Here is a 19,013-nt window from a genome sequence, read left to right on the forward strand (position 1 = left end):
GAGACGGAACAGAGTTCCACATGTCAGTCCTTTCAAGAAACTCATTTTTTATCGTTGAGCAGTTTACAGTTAAAATAAAGTCGGTCGCTTTAGCTCGCAGGCGAAGATCATGATATAATGATTAGATCGTTAGACGTTAGACGTCAGACGTTAAGACATTTAAAAATAAATGTTTCAATTTCAACGATATTTCTCGTGGTCGACGGTGGCCGTGTGGATTTGTTCCTTAAGATGGCTTCTGGTTCAAATCTCTCAACCGGCGGTAATCGCGACACCCTGCACTGATGATTCCCGAAAGGATAAAACACTAGTGTCTGGAGGTATTTAGTAAGTATTATTATATATATATATATATATATATATATTTGTAGCCATCGACATACAGTCCTGTTTCGTTGTATCACAACTCATCAGTGCCGCTAGACTAGCATCTCTCCCAAGATAAGGATTGAACCTAGAACCGTCGTGTTGACAGTCGGCAGTTCTACCACTCGACCATGGAATCGACGCCTGTAAATAACTCGTCGGAATGTCTATTTAAATAGACACCCGCCACCACTTTTATAGTGCTCAAATCGCCTGTTTGTAAACAAACGAACAACGAGCTTCGCATTTTCAGCCAATTAAGTAGCGGGTGAGATTATTTACGACAGTGCTCTACCCAAAGAGGGGGGCCTAAAATATATTTGTAGTCATCGATATATAAATATATATATATATATATATATATATTTTTATTTATTTGTGTGTGTGTGGCACAATCATATTGACACACTGGTTCCTACAAGGTTATTGAAGTAAAACAATGATGAGCCTAGACAGTACTAGGCGCTGTATGTATCGTGCTGAATTGAAAAAATTTCCAGGTTCCTATCTGGAGGCACATTTAATTCACTGGGGGGGGGGGGCTCCACCACTGAATAAACTCGCCTGGTGGGTAGGCAATATAGCAATACTCCAAATAATGGTGTACCGGCAACCAGCTGCAAGATGTCTTCCTGAGCTTGCAGGTCAAGCACATGTTTGATGCAGTGAATGGTAACATCTGAAGCGTGTGCGACACGATTTCGTAGCGAAGGCAGATTCAATCCTAACGAGCAAAATGAATGCTCGTGTCGGAGTTCTATCGATGACTATACTCCTATCATTTTTTTTTGTATTCATATTAGAAAACATTTTCTATTTATTTAAGAAAATACGACTTTATTACATATATGGGTCGTGGAATTGCATTCATTAGCAAAAGATCTAACTAATTTGCATATTCTTTTTAAACATTCATTTTAATTAATTCCCTATTAGTTTTTTCGGTTTTCTTTTGGGATGATCATCTTTTCTTAACTATTAGGTGTAATTATATTCATGCAGATATTCTACATGATGTAATATTTGCGTACAAAGGTTATAATAAAACAAACCTTATATATATATATATATTTTTTTTTTTTTAAAAGACTTTTGCCTAGCAAACTCCTGTCAGTTTTTGGTCTACAGACATGAAACTTAATATATAGAGTATTCAAACCCATGCAAAACTTTATATTTAGGTTTTAGCCGGGGAAAATCAGTGCAGAATTGTGAAAAATTTTTGAAAATGAAATTTGCCACGCGAAGGTTGAATGACTGCATTACAAATATGCATGCGTAACGTAGTAGCTATTGGTTCATGTTTAAATTTTTAGTCTTCCAGCAAAGATGTCTTCATAGGTCAGGCATTAACGTCAAGGAAAAAATATACTGTAAGCTAAACGTTTATGTTTTGATTCTTGGTGGTGGAACACTGGTCTGTTTTTTTTTTTTTTTTTTTTTGAAGCTTTTTAAATCATTAATATATACTGTGATCAATATAATAAATACGAAATCCGCATTAATCAAAATCTCATATTCAAGTGTATATTACGACCGGGCAATGTCGGGCAGCTTGCTAGTGTATATATATATATATATATATATATATATATATATATGAATGATAATTCTCGACCAATATTCTGACATGATTGAGAGATGAAAAAGAAACGAACCAAATTATATACATCATCAACGTTTCATCTTTATTTCAAGACTTTCTCGGAATGATTAATTTGAAGAAAAAAAAATTAACCAGCCTGAGGAAGTCTTGAAATAAAGACGAAACGCTGACGTACATAATTTGGTTTGTTCCTTTTAATATGTGCGTGTGTGTGTGCGTGCGTGCGTGTGTATTTTTTCTTAATGTTTCCTTTTACTTCGATTGAAGTTCTCAGAAATTAAGGGGGCCCGTTCCTGGGGCTCACACTTGATTTATGTATTTATGATGCACAGATATTGGAATGTTCCATTAAAGTTCTCCTTTACGCCTCAGACACTGAGTTAATACAGAAGTTGAGAACATAATTGTCCATCTTCCCAATTGACCATTTTAATACGTTATCGTATATCTTTTCTTGCAGTCTATTGGTCTTACTCTATCGCAGGGCGAGCTTTCATCTTGTATGGTGGAGTAACCATCACTTAGAGAAGGTGCGACATTCCTCGTAAAAGCTAGTGTAGGCTAGCCATGCAGAGGGGATCTTATTTAGCCCACAAATACCATGTAATTTTGAATATTTAATTGGGTTTTACTTCATGGAAAAGTATCCTCATGCCAGGTTGTCCTAAGAAAACCCTGTACAGGTTGTCCTAAGAAAACCCTGTACAGGTTGTCCTTGTACAGAGTGACCTTAGACACCCTCAGAGTGCTCTCCAACTCAAATTCTTAGATATGTTTTATACAGAAATTCTTCTGATAAGTATTGAAAATCGAAAAAATCTGATCCGAAATATCTTTCTTTCTTGTAGATGAAAAAGGATATTTATAGAGGAATATAATAAATAAATAAAATGAACTCATTTTTTCCCGTGGGATTTTGACCTTAATAGGATTAAAAATCAAGATATTTCATGCAAATATAATATGCACAAACGGCAGAACAATATCTGAGGTGTGTTATAGGCTTATTATTTCTCAAATTCCTCGATAATCTTAGATTTCTATACTTTTTCTGCTGAGAAGTCACGGCCAAAATCGGTTAAGATCAATGGAAGTGGTACAATATTTTCTCTCTAATAAATTCCTCCTCCCCCTGCCACCACTTAACACCGTTTGGGGATCGTTCACAAGGAACAGTTAAGAGAACACCGGTTTGGCTTCGTAGTTCTTTCATGTGAAGTTATTTAAAATCACTAAACTAAGCTGCAGTGCTCTGTGGCGTAGTGGTTAGCGTGCTGGACAATTCACATTATATTTTCACGTTCGCGCCGACCTACCATAGTTTTTTTTTTTTTTTTTTTTTTTTTTCCTAAACAACTGGAATGGACTTTTCTTGGTGGCCGAACTGTTAACGTTGCAGATGTTTTTTTTTTTTTTTCACACTTTATTTTCCTACTTTTACTCATGACTCCTGGTTTGATCCTTCCTACTTACCTACCATAACATTTTTTAAAACTCCCCCCCCCCCGTCCCGGAAACAAACATCGGGCAACGCCGGCGCCGGGTACCCCCGCTAGTAGAGGAATAATTTCTTAAAAAAAAACAAAAAAAAAAAAACAAAGAAAACATTTGATATCTGGAAACATAACTCAGTGGTAAAGCATTCAACTACAGATCGAATGATCCTGTGTTTAAGCCTGGGCGTACTTATTTTATTTTTTTTCTTATTAATCAATTCAATTTACGATAAGAGGTACTATTTAAAATCGCCACAGATCATTTCTTTGTTTGCATATTTTAAAACTAAACATTAGAAGTGAGTTTCTAGGGAAGTCATCGTCAAGTCCAAATATCAGCTGACGTTATATTATAAACAAACACAGACGGAATTTGATGAACTACATTATATATATATATATATATATATAATTTTTTTTTTTTGCGAATTAGTCCACCGTGCAAATTATACCTCATAATATAATATTCAATAGAGGATTGATTCTATAATACATATGCAATATGCATTAATTAAAATATTAATAAGCATATTGTACGACCAAGCAACGCCAGGCGTCCAGCTAGTATATATATATATATATATATATATATATATATATATATATATATAATTCTTAATACTTAATGAATAAAGTATGCCAACCACCCTTACCCAATTCGAATTGTCAGAAATATCGCTTTTTCCGCCTTCCCATATACCCTACACCAACTCCCGTCCCATTTATATTCCTTTGCTTTTTTCTTCCCTCACGAACCCTCTTCCCATTCAACTTTTAACTCACTTCCTTTAATCTCTATACATCCCCACCACCAATTTTTAGTACCTCTCTCTCCTTTTCTTAACTGAAGATATTCGTTAAAATTAAGCTTTCTACATAATATTAATACATCATGCTATACCTTAGACACAGCAAAATATTTTCCCCTCTAAAATTATCAAAAGTTTTTCCACTTTTTCATTTTGAGAATTTTTTTTTCTTGCCTGATGAGATGAATAATGATCGAAATGGTTTGCACATCGTAGCAAGATATGACTATTTACTGAAAAGGAAATAAAAATTTCATATACATATATATATATATATGTGTTGCCTTAAATAAGTTTCCAGACTTTAGTGTACAGGCATTTAAAATTGCTGTAGACTCTTGAAAATTCGGTATGTTATTGCTATACATAGTATGAGATGACCGACCAACTTTTATAATCTCAGATTCAAATGAACAGCTACAGCAGGAACTGGAATACATCATACTAAAGCCTGATTGTCAGAGCTAGAAAAAAAAAAAACAATCTGGACGAAAGAACATTTAAAAAAAAAAACGATGTGGAAAAAAAATTGTTTTAAACATGGGAAAAAATGTCACAGAAACGTATGGAATGCTTCAGACTATTTTTGGATCATCTTGCATGAATCAAGCATCAGTTTTTTTGAGTAGCGTAAGAGATTCAAGGAAGAGAGGGAGTCTGTTAGGGATGATGAAAGGTGCGGAAGGAGTAGGGAAGTCAGAAGACCACAAACTAAAGAATTTCATGGATAAGGATCGTCGTGTGTCTTATAGAGACAATAAGTGCACAGTTTGACGTCAGTGTGGGAACTGTACACCCAAATTATACGTGAAGCAAAAACGATTTGTGTGAAATTTGTCCCAATATACACGTCCACAACTCCATCTTTGTCACAGACTATTTGATCAAGTTAAGCATTAGGACAGTCCTTCACCCGTCCCTGTAGATAAGACCTTGCTCCGTGTGACTTTTGGTTATTTCCTAAGCTCAAGGAAAATCTTAGAGGTTGTCATTATGAGATAGTTGAGGAAATGAAAGAGGCTGTGACGAGGGTCATTGACACACTTACACAAGAGGACTTCCATGGGGACCTTCCAGGAGTAATTGAAACGGATACAAGTGCATTGCAGCTAAAGGAAATTACTTCGAAGGGGACTAAAGTTTCATGTATTTACTATTAAAGTTTCATGTATTTACTATTAAAGTGGCCATGTATTTACTATTAAAGTGGCCATGTATTTACTATTAAAGTGGCCATGTATTTACTATTAAAGTGGCCATGTATTTACTATTAAAGTGGCCATGTATTTACTATTAAAGTGGCCATGTATTTACTATTAAAGTGGCCATGTATTTACTATTAAAGTGGCCATGTATTTACTATTAAAGTGGCCATGTATTTACTATTAAAGTGGCCATGTATTTACTATTAAAGTGGCCATGTATTTACTATTAAAGTGGCCATGTATTTACTATTAAAGTGGCCATGTATTTACTATTAAAGTGGCCATGTATTTACTATTAAAGTGGCCATGTATTTACTATTAAAGTGGCCATGTATTTACTATTAAAGTGGCCATGTATTTACTATTAAAGTGGCCATGTGAAAAAAATGTCTGGAAACTTATTGGAGGCACCTCGCTTACATTAGGGGTGAGGGGAAACTTAATGTTTTGGTGAAAATGTGAGTGTTCAGTCCTGTCACATTTGATGTGGTATATTACACACACACACACACACACACACACACACACACACACACACACACTGTTTCCTCCGAATGCATTAGCATAAATGAATAAAACAAAATGTAAAACAGCGTTGGTGGGGTAGCGACTTTCAAATGAAATGCAACAATGACCTCCATTATTCACAGATTCGGCTAGATGGAAGTTGGTGAGGAATGGGAGGGTGGCCGGTGAATGTAGGTTTATTGTTTGGCATTCCAAGGCGGCGCTTGCAAAAATACAACCGACACGTACAGGCAAGCAAGCAGCACGAGTTATGATTTAAACACAACCAACAAAAACTTAAAAGAAACTCAGCCGATTTGTTTATTTCGACTTTTATTTCATGCAGTCATTCATTTTTTTTTTTTTGTTAATTTTCTTATTTTGTTCTAACTAGAGATGAGGCATCCTATCTTACATTCCAACCGAGAGACCTTTTTTAAGATTCTATTTAGAAGTCCGAGTTCAATTGTTCCTGTCTTGCACTTGGCTCACCGGGTATATTTGCTTGGTAGTTTTCGAAACTCTTTACCATAAGTCTGCTTGGCCCTATATCTATTTAAGAATGACGCAGATCTTCCTAAGATCTGCGTTTCTTTTCGTACCGTACATAAGACCTTACTATTTCGTCACCTTTTTCCCTCTCGGTCCTGTTTAACTCAGTATCATTGGGGCATTAACTTCCAAGGTTGCTGCTTTCTTCTTGTCACATTGGTTCACGAAAAGGACAAAGAAACATTGTTTCTAGCGATAAAAATATTTTTTTATTTTTTATTTATTTTATTTAAACTTCGCTACTTGAAACTAAGTTTAAAATAAATACTTTATTCATAACTTTGGGTACTTGTGCAGTTTACGAACCCTGCTGAAATAACGCCATTACTTAGAAAGCCACCTTTAAGACTAAATAGGGAGGCTTTGTTTACTACCCTGTACTTTCACCTAACAATTTAATAAACAAAAGATGCAGTAAAAGTGGAAATTAATCTGGAATAAAACCTTATCTAAAAAAAAAAAAAAAAAAAAAAAAAAAAAAAAAAAAAAAAAAATCACCGTCTGCAAAATGTACAAATACTTTGCAAAACTAAAGCAAAATCTTTTTATTCGTAGCATTAACATTTTGATGGTTTCGATATAAATTTATTTCATGGGGTTAAATAGCCGAAAAAAAAAAAAAGTGTGTGGGGGGGGGGGGCTAGTTTTGAAAGCAATTTACCATTTTTTTTTTTTTTGTCGTTCAACTACTTTTTGATCGTATTTAAAAGATACAAGACCGAAGTTGATTTGCAAAAGGAAATAAATATTTGTAATGTGACAAAAACACATAAATAAATAAAATATAATAAAAAAAGAAAAAGCCATGAAAAATGTTTTCACGGGGAGCTAACTAGTTCAGCTAAATTTTGAAGTTAAATAAATTCATTGTAAAAATCCTTTAAAAAAAGATAAATATCAGTTTTCGGGATCTATTTCAAAAGATAATTAGTAAAGTATTGAATTAAATAATATAACAAAACACTTTATACAAAAAATAGCTTAGTTCTCAAAAGCGAGAGATTCTCGCTTCGTTCAAGTCCTCATTTAATGGATTATATGGAAGCCGAAAATTTCAGACAGTGGAAAGGATGTCTAAAACTGACGTCAGGTTGAAAGGGAGATAGGGGGTACTTTTTCTTTTTGTTTTTCAGCCGTGCCTCCGTACATTCCTATCGTGAACGTTTGTCTAATTTTCACCAATTTTTTTTTTTAAATTTAATTATTTTTCTATGCTCCTGCTTTTAAATAATAAAAAAAATGTTTTATTTTTCAAGATTATATAAAAATTATGTTACGGCGAAAGTTTCACATTCATACAAGCGAGGAATATATTAGAATCTTGCATATAAAAATTATGTGAAACCTGTAATAAAAAAGAAATATTTTCTGCAATTATAATTTTTTATATGTGAAAATTATAAATAAACAATGCTTAATTCAATGATATTATCGGTAGTTCGAGAAATTAATTTTTCTTCGAGTTATATCGAATTCATTAATATGTACTTTAGTTCCTGCCAAAATTAATTTTTTTTTTAATTCTTACAATTTACGATGCTTTATTTTCATTAAAAAAAAAATAAATTTATGCATTTTTTTTTACTCCTGAAAACCATAAGAATTGTTTGCTTTATCAAAATACATTTTCACTAAGACTTAAAATAATGTGGTCATTATATTCTGTTATTTGATAAATACTGAAAATCTAACTAAAATTGGTTAATTACCTGCTTTTTTTGTGAATTTTTAAGTAAAGGGAAGGGTCAAAATGTTATACATCTTAAGCATCGGCATTCATTTTGCACGTACCTAGGTTATACACGCAGACGTTCTCACTCCTCGACAATTACTATAAATAACGATCTTAATTTTGTGAACCCAAAATCATAACCAAAGCGAATTTCTTTCTTCAAATATTTATTTCGAATAATACCCATTGATTTTGCTAGCTCGTTATTGCTTTACAAGCTTGTCTACTTGAAACGTTAATTTAAATCAACATTTCATTCATAACTTTGTAAATTCGAGACAAAGTGTTTCATTGATTCATACGGGCAGTTTGGTAGTCCGTCCTCATAAAACCGTAACATTTGAATACAACTATTTATCCAGAAAATTATAAAAACAAATAAATAAAAAGTAACAAGTTTTTTTCCAAACCATTAAATTAGTTAACCTTTAGACAAGTCGTCGGTATATGTTGCTTATTTAGAATTGCTCTTAATTAAAAAAACACACACACAGAAAATATTCCGAAAATTACATAAATTGATCAAGTATTCGTTTTTTTTGTTTAACTACGAAAATCAAATCAAATTTTATGACTAGGTAATACGTAGTGATTTTTGGCCGGCCATGTTTTTGATCCAGACAGCTCAATTTGAAGTATTAACCATCAAATCCAGCCTTGAATGTATGCATTTAGTATTAGAATCGTTAAAAATTGTATTTTTTAAAATGTTCTTAGTTAAACTACTTTTAACAATTTACGTGATTTTTCGAATATGAAACCCTCGTTCTGTAAATCGGATAATCCGTTTGAAGCACTACGAAAACACCTATTGAATTTTATAAGGGTAAAAGTAGGCACGGCGAATACGAAAGGAAGGAGGAAGTATTTTATCACAGAATTTCTTTAAAAATGTATAAAAAAATTATCCAATTAATACGAAATTTTTACCGATTATTAAGTGATGAACGAACTTTACAATGACATACTTTTTTTTCATAATCGATATATATACATATATATATATATATATATATATATATATATATATATAGCCTACAACAACGCCCTTCTTTATTTGTGGTTACAAATGTGCCTAACAATCAGACGAAACTTTAAATTTATTGTATTGTGGGAAGGTGAGTAATGTAGATGAAAAAAAAACAAACAAACAAAAGTACACGTATCAGGTTTTAATGTTGAAAATTCGAATTTTGAATGTTTTATTTTTCATCTTTTGTATTTTGAAGTATGAAATTCGTTGAATATATTATCTTCAAGATTAGTAAAAAAATAAAAAATAAAATAAATTATATATATATATATATATATATATATATATATATATATTTACGAAAAAAAAAAAAAAAAAAAAAAACACTTCAATCTTGGAAAAATAAATTATTAATTTTCTTTTACTGAGCCCAATATCGCTAATATACCATTAAATAGGAAATGACTTGAAGAATCGATATCAAAGAAAAAAATCGATAAATAACTGCGAATTTTGCTAACCATATGATAATTTCTTTTGGCAATTTGTTGTCACTTGATATTAACTTACCATAAGGCCTACACAGTTGTTCGTATTGTCTAACAGTTATCTTCCCTTTTCCTTTGACTTTCACTTAACTTGGGTTAAAGTGTAGGGGAATTTTGCATCTACCACACTCTCGTCCGGAAACACGAGGCCCTGATGGCAAGATATGTATATATAATCGCAAAATTTAAAAATTACAAAAATATTAAGCAAAAACACTCCGCGCTGTTCAGCAATACTTGTCTGAATGAAAACATGCTGTCTAAACACAAATTTTATATATATATATATATATATATATATATATATATATATATATATATATATATATATATATATATAATCGTCAAAGCAAATGTTAAAAATACATGGAAATTTACAGTTCGATCAATGTTATCATAGTTTCTTCCAAACCATCAATTTTTTTTTTTAAATTTCACCACGAGTTTGAATTTCAGGTACTTATGTTATAATATTTTTGCCTATTCTTGTAAGACAATCCTAAAACTTATTTGGAAAAAAAAAAAGTTCGTTCAAAAACCCTTTAAGAAAATATTAAAATGTTTCATCCATCGAGACAAAATGGCGATGGTGCTTTTTTTTTATTGGAAAATTGAAAATTATATTAACAAGGCCGATAGCCATTAGTCGCGTGCTCTCGTGTAATGAATGAATGCGTGAATGTAGGATTGACATGAAATTCTTAAAGATAAACTAAAATGATCGAAAAATGGGCTGAAATGACTTAAATAAAAAGTAAATGACTTAGAATGACTTTAATAAACTTAAGGATGAATTGAATGACCTTAAGAATGACTTGAATGCTTAAAAAATAACTGGAATCCTTCAAAAACAACTTGAATGATCTGGAGAATGACTTGAATGGCTTTGAGACTGACTGGTTGTAAAGTGGGTGATCATTTTACATTAATACAGAAAAGTGTTCCCCCACTTTATAGCACAAAGTTACAAATATAAGTACATGTAAGAACAGATACTACAATTTGATCTTGGCCAAAAGGCCAAGAAAAGCTTACAAAGCTAAGAACAGCATCTATTAATAACAAACCTTTGATCTTAACCAAAAAGACCAAGCACAAATGTGTTACAGACAAACCGACAGACCGACTAACGGAGTGACTTATAGAGTCGCTTGCACGCGACTAAAAAAATAGAAAAACGTTTTATTATTCCGTTTTTCATATGATAAAAATTCAGGCTTTTATTTTTCTGGAAAAAAAAAGTTGAAAAATGGATTTTAATTGATTTTTATTCGTAAAAGTTTTTCTTCATTTTTTTTGGCCGTGCCTAGGTAAAATCAAAATGAAGTAAGAATTAAACAGTACTTAAACCGACCATTAATACCTTCACTTGCAATTTATTTTACTTTGCTTGACATCTAAATAGCGATGAAAATTTTAATCGTTATTTTGATCATTACTCGTAAAATCCCTCTATCAAATGTATGGTACTTGGAATATTTTCGTTTCGTCACAAGTACGTACATAGATTTTTTTTGTAAAATTTCGATTTATATACATGTGGTGGTGGGGGGGATTCTGGACAAGAACCAACATATTTGCTATATATCTGCAAACATGTTAACCTTTCGAAAGCGAACATTCATTTTCATCTCCATCATACTAATTTAGTTTGAGAAAGTTCAGCTAGAACCGAAACGTGCCTGCAAATGTGTAGCCAAAATATTTCCATATAAACGATACATTTTACTAATTAAACATATACAGTTCTATTATTGAGCACCATTATATGAACACAGTAAGAAATCAGTAAATTATAACCCGAAACTCACCGGAATTTATATAATATGATTATGGTCGAAATTGTCTGCCGATTCTAATTTCCGGTTTCTGCGGTTCATTTGTCTGGATAAACAGACATGGCCACAAGCGGACAAGAAAGCTATTCTTAACATTGGAAAGAGGGGCATTCACGTTATCTGACAGGATTTTTTGTTTTCTTTTATGATATATCAACCCTTTCCAGGTTATTTAATGTCGAATCCAGTGATTTTGAAGAAAAAGTTTCTAATAGAATATATGATTAGTTTTTTTTTGGAAAAAGAATTCCAGCAGAGTGCTCAATTAAAAGGAAAATCCAAATTGTAAGAGCGTATTTATATTTTGTGTACAGAAAGTTTTTAGTTGAGACAGATCATTGGTACCGTCGGTTTAAAGCCCGATAATAAGGCCCATTTAAGGTATCCTTATCAAGCTCTCTTCAGCCAATATTCGTCTATCTTATAACTGGAAGTGTGAAGTATATATACCTCGCGAGTTCACCTTTAAACCTCGTTTTGTTAAATCCCCCCCCACTTTTTTTTTTATCGGATGATGTAATACCTAATTTTAAACTTTGAATTATTTAAATTTAAGATCTAATTTCGAAAAAAAATTTCCTTATATAAATCGATTTTAATTTGAACCCAAATTAATTTAAAAATCTCTTTTCTTATGTATAAAAAACTTTAAAATCTATATTGGTATCGGTTAAAAACTTAAAAATTCGTTTAATTATATCGAATTACGTTTAAAAATTTCCAAAAATACGTTTAAAGTTAAAAAAAATATTTTTAATTATATTGAATCACGTTTAAAAAATTTCGAAATACGTTTAAAAATTATTTTTTTAAAATCCAAATCTTTCAAGGTTTGGGGAAGTGAGTATTTATCTATCCTAAGTGATTTCCCTAGTATATTAACATTATATTTTTCTATAGTCTTAAATTCGAAATAGATTATAAATTACATTTATAAAATATGATTTAAATTTTTTTTTTATAAAATACATTAATTTAAAATCTATAATATGATTGCGATTAAAATCCAAGTTTACCGAGTAATCATTTTTGTATTTACAATGTTTTTTCCCCCCTATTACACACACACACACACACACACATATATATATAACAACATCTAAGTGTTGTTCTTTTCATTATCCAATTTATTAGGAGCCCCTTCCTTTTGTGTATGCAATGTTTCAAAGCTTCACCCTTTTCCATAAAATGGAGAAAAATAGAGCACAAACCAGCATACGTCCCGGAATTAAGTCAATGCTCACTCTGTAACGCAGAAAAATACTACATCATCCGGACCATTCATGACCCAAAAATAAAATGTTTAAATGTGAGGAGTGAGGCTTTTAAAAATTGCATACACAGAAGGAAGGGGCTCCTAATAAATTGGATCAATGAAAAGAACACTTAGATGTTGTTATATATATATATATATATATATGTAATAGGAAAAAAAATTGTAAATACAAAAATGATTACTCGGTAAACTTGGATTTTAATCGCAATTATATTATAGATTTTAAATTAATGTATTTTATAAAAAAAATTTTTTAAATCATATTTTATAAATGTAATTCATAATCTATTTCGAATTTAAAACTATAGAAAAATATAATGTTAATATACTAGGGAAATCACTTAGGATAGATAAATACTCACTTCCCCAAACCTTGAAAGATTTGGATTTTTAAAAAATAATTTTTAAACGTATTTCGAAATTTTAAAACGTGATTCAATATAATTAAAAATATTTTTTTTAACTTTAAACGTATTTTTGGAAATTTTTAAACGTAATTCGATATAATTAAACGAATTTTTAAGTTTTTAACCGATACCAATATAGATTTTAAAGTTTTTTATACATAAGAAAAGAGATTTTTAAATTAATTTGGGTTCAAATTAAAATCGATTTATATAAGGAAAATTTTTTTTGAAATTAGATCTTAAATTTAAATAATTCAAAGTTTAAAATTAGGTATTACATCATCCGATAAAAAAAAAGTGGGGGGGATTTAACAAAACGAGGTTTAAAGGTGAACTCGCGAGGTATATATACTTCACACTTCCGGTTATAAGATAGACGAATATTGGCTGAATAGAGCTTGATAAGGATACCTTAAACGGGCCTTATTATCGGGCTTGAAACCGACGGTACCAATGATCTGTCTCAACTAACAACTTTCTGTACACAAATATATATATATATAATTATATATATATTATATTCCAAGTGGGTTTCTATTAAACCCATAGTTGGGACCCTAACAGGTACTACCACTCCGGGTCAGAGTGGACCTGGGAGCAATGGCAATTAAAGGGTGACTCCACACTCCCCAAACCTGCAGGTTGGGACCTCACCATCGAATAGAGTTTAAGGTCATATCCAGGGCCATCTGACAGGAAGATAATCATTAACCAGAATGGACCATATCTAGCTTGTTACCGGAGCAGATACCGGAAGTTAAAAAGAGCAGAAAATCATGAGTTTAAGCTGCAGAGTGCGTGTGTAAACATACACGCATGTTATCATTGTTGCTAAGCAAGATTACGCCTACTCCATGAATCTAAAATTTTACTCCTGATGGGCATCGCTTCTTGTGGCTTCAAAATTTAAAATTATATTTTATAAAAATAAAATTAACGAAATTTAAAAAGGAAAAAAAAAAGTGGACATAAAATTGTTTTTACAAATGTAATTCTATTAGAAACACATTCTTTGAATTTGCCCTCGTTTAACAAACATACATATAGCATAAAGAGCTTCCTTTATAATAAGTTTCCCGTTGATATAGGTCAGGGTCGGCCTTTTCTCCTCGAACTCTTTGGAGGGTAAGAGAAAAAGAGAGAAGGGGAGGAGTGGTCTGACCCACCTAATAATATATTTGACTACAGATAGCTAAAGGAAAAAGTAGTGACCTACAACTCGTCAGACAGTAAAAAGACTGCCACACACACACACACACAATATATATATATATATATATATATATATATATATATATATTATACACTCGCACGAGAGAGAGAATTAAAAATGATGAGCACGTGGAGTTGGATAGACGGAGAGTACAACCGACCAGATTTATTTCTACAATGCAAAAAAGCAACAATTGTAGCAATAGTCGTACTCTAATAATCTAGTAATAGCGAGTAAATGCGAATGAGATAATTTTAGGATCTTATCTCGTTTTTTTTTTCTTCATCAGGTTAAGAAGTCAGTGCTCGCTTTTATGTACAGTAGTACACGTGCTCTCCCTTTCGAACTGCATTATTGACCCAGTTATGTGTGTATTTTTAACTGTAGTCAACAGAACAGAAAAATGGATACAACAAAGAATAAATATTACTAAAAAGATAAATCACTCTTCTAACTGGGTAGTGTTTTTTTTTTTTTTTTTTCGTTTTTTACATTTTATAGAGGTTCTTTTGGTTCAAAACAAACCAACTGTACACTCTTCAGTTAGAACGAAAAAAAAAAAAGTAAAGAAAATGACTGCTATAAGCATTGCACGATTACTCTTGATAATCGCTTAAAATCGAAAATTAAACAAAATATTGATAGAACATTACATTTCTGCACTATTGGTGACATTTTGGTAAACTTCTATCAGTAAGTTGTTTAATTTTTGACTTTTGAGCGATTATCGAGGCTGGAATGACACCATTTTCATTCTTGTTCTAACTGAACAGGTTTATTTGCCCTTATTTTCCAGCTAAAAAGTCTTAAAATCATCCAGGTAGATAGAATAATTCAGCTTGCTTTTGGTAACATTTTTTGTTGTTGTATATTTTTGGGAGGGAGAGGGGGGGGGCATACAATACAGAGAGATCCGAATAAATAAAAAATGTTAACCAAGACAGAATAGGTTACTAGTGTTTTTACTTAACGTAACATGTTTATTCGGCTCGGAAAAAAAAAAAAAAAAAAAAAAAACAAAACAAGTCATGTCGACCGGTACACGTGCACAAGTCGAACAGAAATAAAAATGAAAGAAAATTTGTTCAAAAATTTTTGGAGCCTTTATTACAATAAACGGTAAACGAGAATCCCCCCCCTTCCTTTAGTATGTAGTATAGTTTTCGAAATTGGGGATATTTATTCCGAAAGCCGTTTTTAACATGGAGGTTGGGGGGGGTTATGCTACGCTGGGTTAGGTTGTAAAAAATACCAACTGCAGAATATACAGATTAAAATTATAGGTTGGGGGGGGGGGGGTTCTCGTTCAGGTCCGTCCGAATAAACAAACCGAAAAAGTGAAGAAACACATATGTAACAAAACACATATGTAACAAAACACATATGTAACAAAACACATATGTAACAAAACACATATGTAACAAAACACATATGTAACAAAACAAATGTTCCCGAAAGAAAAGAAAAACAAAAAAATATGGTTGCAGCATGTTATCTAACTTTTCGAGCTCAAATCTATGCTAGAATTTGGGACCTATTTTCGTAAATTACAGCTGATCTTAATGTCTGGCATGTTTTACAATAAACAGAACGATATAAAAAAAAATGCCAAAAACTATAATAAAAGGCGCACCTGAACGAGAACCCCTCCCTAAGAACGACTTTCGGAATAAACATCCCCAACCTCCCCATGTTAATAACGGCTTTCGTCTTTTTTGTTTGTTTTTGCAAGTTTTTCAATGGATTATTATTGACTGGGCACTAATATATAGGAGTGGGGTGATTCTTGTTCAGGTCCGCCATAAATATTACCAAAGGCAAGAGAAGTTATTCTACCTAGAGAAGTTTGGCGGATCTGAAGAAGCTTGCCCCCCCCCTACATGTAAATTATTTCCTTTTCACTTTTTTCCATTACAAACTTAACTTTCAGGTTAACAAGAAACTTTGAATTATTCCATTTATTTTCTTTTAGTTCTTCCTTCTAAATTTTTTGTACTTGTGCTTTGCTTCTTCACCTAACAAAATAATAAGACGTATATTGTCAAAATCGAATTTTACTTCAAAATGCTATTAGAAAAATTCCAGGTAAATAGAGTATTTTTTGTGAACTATCACCGGACCATTTTACTATAGGGAAATTATCACGTGTCACCTTATGAACGTCATGACAGCTACTGTATCCGAAAGTGAGGTATCAATTTAGTAGAACGCTTTAATTATAAAGTGATCCCCGAAATTAAGTCATCAAAAATACTTTTTTTTTTTTTTTTTTTTTTAGTCAACTTGAAAATTAAGTCTAATCGATGATAATCTCCTTCAGGTTCGCCATAAGGTTTTAGTGTTTCGACTTATTTTAAAGCGTTTATTTAGTTTAAAATGTTGGCGCTTAAGGTAAAACGAAAACAAATATGGCGACATGAGGCTACCACCTTTGGAGTACCGAGAATCGCTCAAACTCGAAAATAAAACAATACCGACATAAATCCACGCAATAAATATTAGGGCAATATTTATTGAGCGGATTGCTAGTTTTAACTAAGCACTACATGCGTTTCAAGCTTAACACTTGAAAATAAGTTAAAACACAAAGAAACGTATCCAAGTAGGTAGAAGAGTAACTTATCTGGCCTTTGATAACACTGGTTATGTTTTTAATCAGGTTTAGTCCATAGTAAAACAAACTCTTATAGGAAATGGCACGAGACATTCCCATTTTATCCGAATTTAAGAAAATCCATAAATAAAATTGTGTCTAAAAAGGAGTTGACAAATAAAGATTCTGTTACTAAACTATACATATTAACACCCTTTCCTCATAATTATGAAGAGGTTTCTAAATCACGTTATTATTTAAAGAAAAACATTCCGGACGGAGAACTTTTCTTTTTAAGTAGGGATAATTTTGCATTTTTTGAAGGCATGCACCTGCACCCATAATACATAGCGCAATTATCTTTGAAATCTAAAAAAAAAAAAAAAAAAAAAAAAAAAAAAAAACTTATCTAAAAAAAATATGGCATGGTTAAGTACTTTGCATGAACTTTTTAAGGTATTTTGTTTCTTAAATTGTGAGATGAAAGTACAGTTAAAAATTTGAAAACCCCCATCCCCGTGTTTAAGAATATGTTTCTGAATAACGTTAGTATTTTAGCACGGTCCGTATTCTGCATAAGTACAAAAAAAAAAAAAGTCTTCGGTACTCCTAAAGAATTTGTTACTTCTGTAGTTTGACGGGCCATGTTGAAATAATGTTGATCTAAAATATTTTGTATTTTCACCTAATTTAAAAAAAAAAAAAAAAAAAAAAAAAAAAAAATTGTAAAGATTTAACTTGACAAGTAAAACCTGAACCTCAGATTTAGGTTTAGTTCGTCAAAGCTCGGTTTATTCTGTAGGAGCATAAAATGTCGACAAGAAGACACATACACTTAAGATTCGTTAAAATAAACATTTTCTTTCTAATGCATAAGGACATCAAACAAACTAACGCTCCCGCCACTGGACTAGTAAATTATTTAAATTTCTGAATATATATATTATATATGTATATGTGTGTGTGTGTGTGTGTGTGTGTGATACACTTCGTAGGTGTGTAGTTTATCTAACAAAGAAGAAATCCCCAGGCTTCAATAATAAGAATCCTCAGCTAGTAACTTGCCCCAGTTATACAAGGAAAGTGTTGTCGAACAAGAACTACACATTCGCCGTTAGTGCGTGCGTCTGCAGTGGGGCGGGGAGGGCATGGGGAAACGTGCTACGTAGTAAATATAGTTGCTTACTTCAGATTTTTAGCCTATCTCCATGCGTTCTTGTTTTTGTTTCGCGATACAACTGAAGGTCGTTTAAATTTGAAAATCGTAGTAATTAGCCTGAAAACATTTTTAAAAAAGGGAGTGACGGGGCCGGGCAGGGTCAGCACACTTGAAATTATACCGCATAACTAACAAACCAACCACTTGAAACCTTAAGATGGTCGCTTGAACTCAAGCCAAGGAGCTAGTTAATAAATAAGACAATAAAATATTCACTAACATTTGAGGTCGACGCTACTAGTATGAAAAAAAATAAAATCTTCAAAGCAAACAGCATCTGAATTTCGGACTCGTAAACAATGGGTATCCAGAGGACTACTGCAGTAGTCAATCCCGGTTAGTCCTGGAAATGGTCGAAGCAGCTCAGTTTAGGATTTGAAAGCCACGAAAAATGTAAAACAGCAGACGACACATGCAATATTAGATCTAATTTTTAGCCTGACGATTTCTTTATGGAGATGAAACGCGGAAGCGTCTATAGCTTAATTTCCATGAACATATTTTCAAAACACACGCATATATACACATACAAGATAAACATTATCTTTATATTAAAAACTAGTGGTGAAGAAAAAATACGCAAAAAAATTAATTTATAAAATTGTTAGATGAAAGTACAGTTAAAAAATTTCACCTAATTAAAAAATAAAATTAAAAAAAAATAATAATGTCA

General features: G+C 31.9%; 1 protein-coding gene and 1 pseudogene across 15 annotated transcripts in view; both read right to left on the reverse strand.

Moving 5' to 3' along the window:
* LOC145279823 (protein phosphatase EYA1-like) overlaps window positions 1–19,013 on the reverse strand; it is a 1,162,399-nt gene that overhangs the window by 239,105 nt on the left and 904,281 nt on the right. The window lies entirely within an intron of this gene.
* LOC145280536 (U2 spliceosomal RNA) lies at window positions 10,730–10,826 on the reverse strand (annotated as a pseudogene).

The sequence above is a fragment of the Euprymna scolopes genome, chromosome 7, assembly GCF_053919585.1.
Source record: "Euprymna scolopes isolate OS-2025 chromosome 7, ASM5391958v1, whole genome shotgun sequence".
Classification (NCBI taxonomy): Eukaryota; Metazoa; Mollusca; class Cephalopoda; order Sepiida; family Sepiolidae; genus Euprymna; species Euprymna scolopes.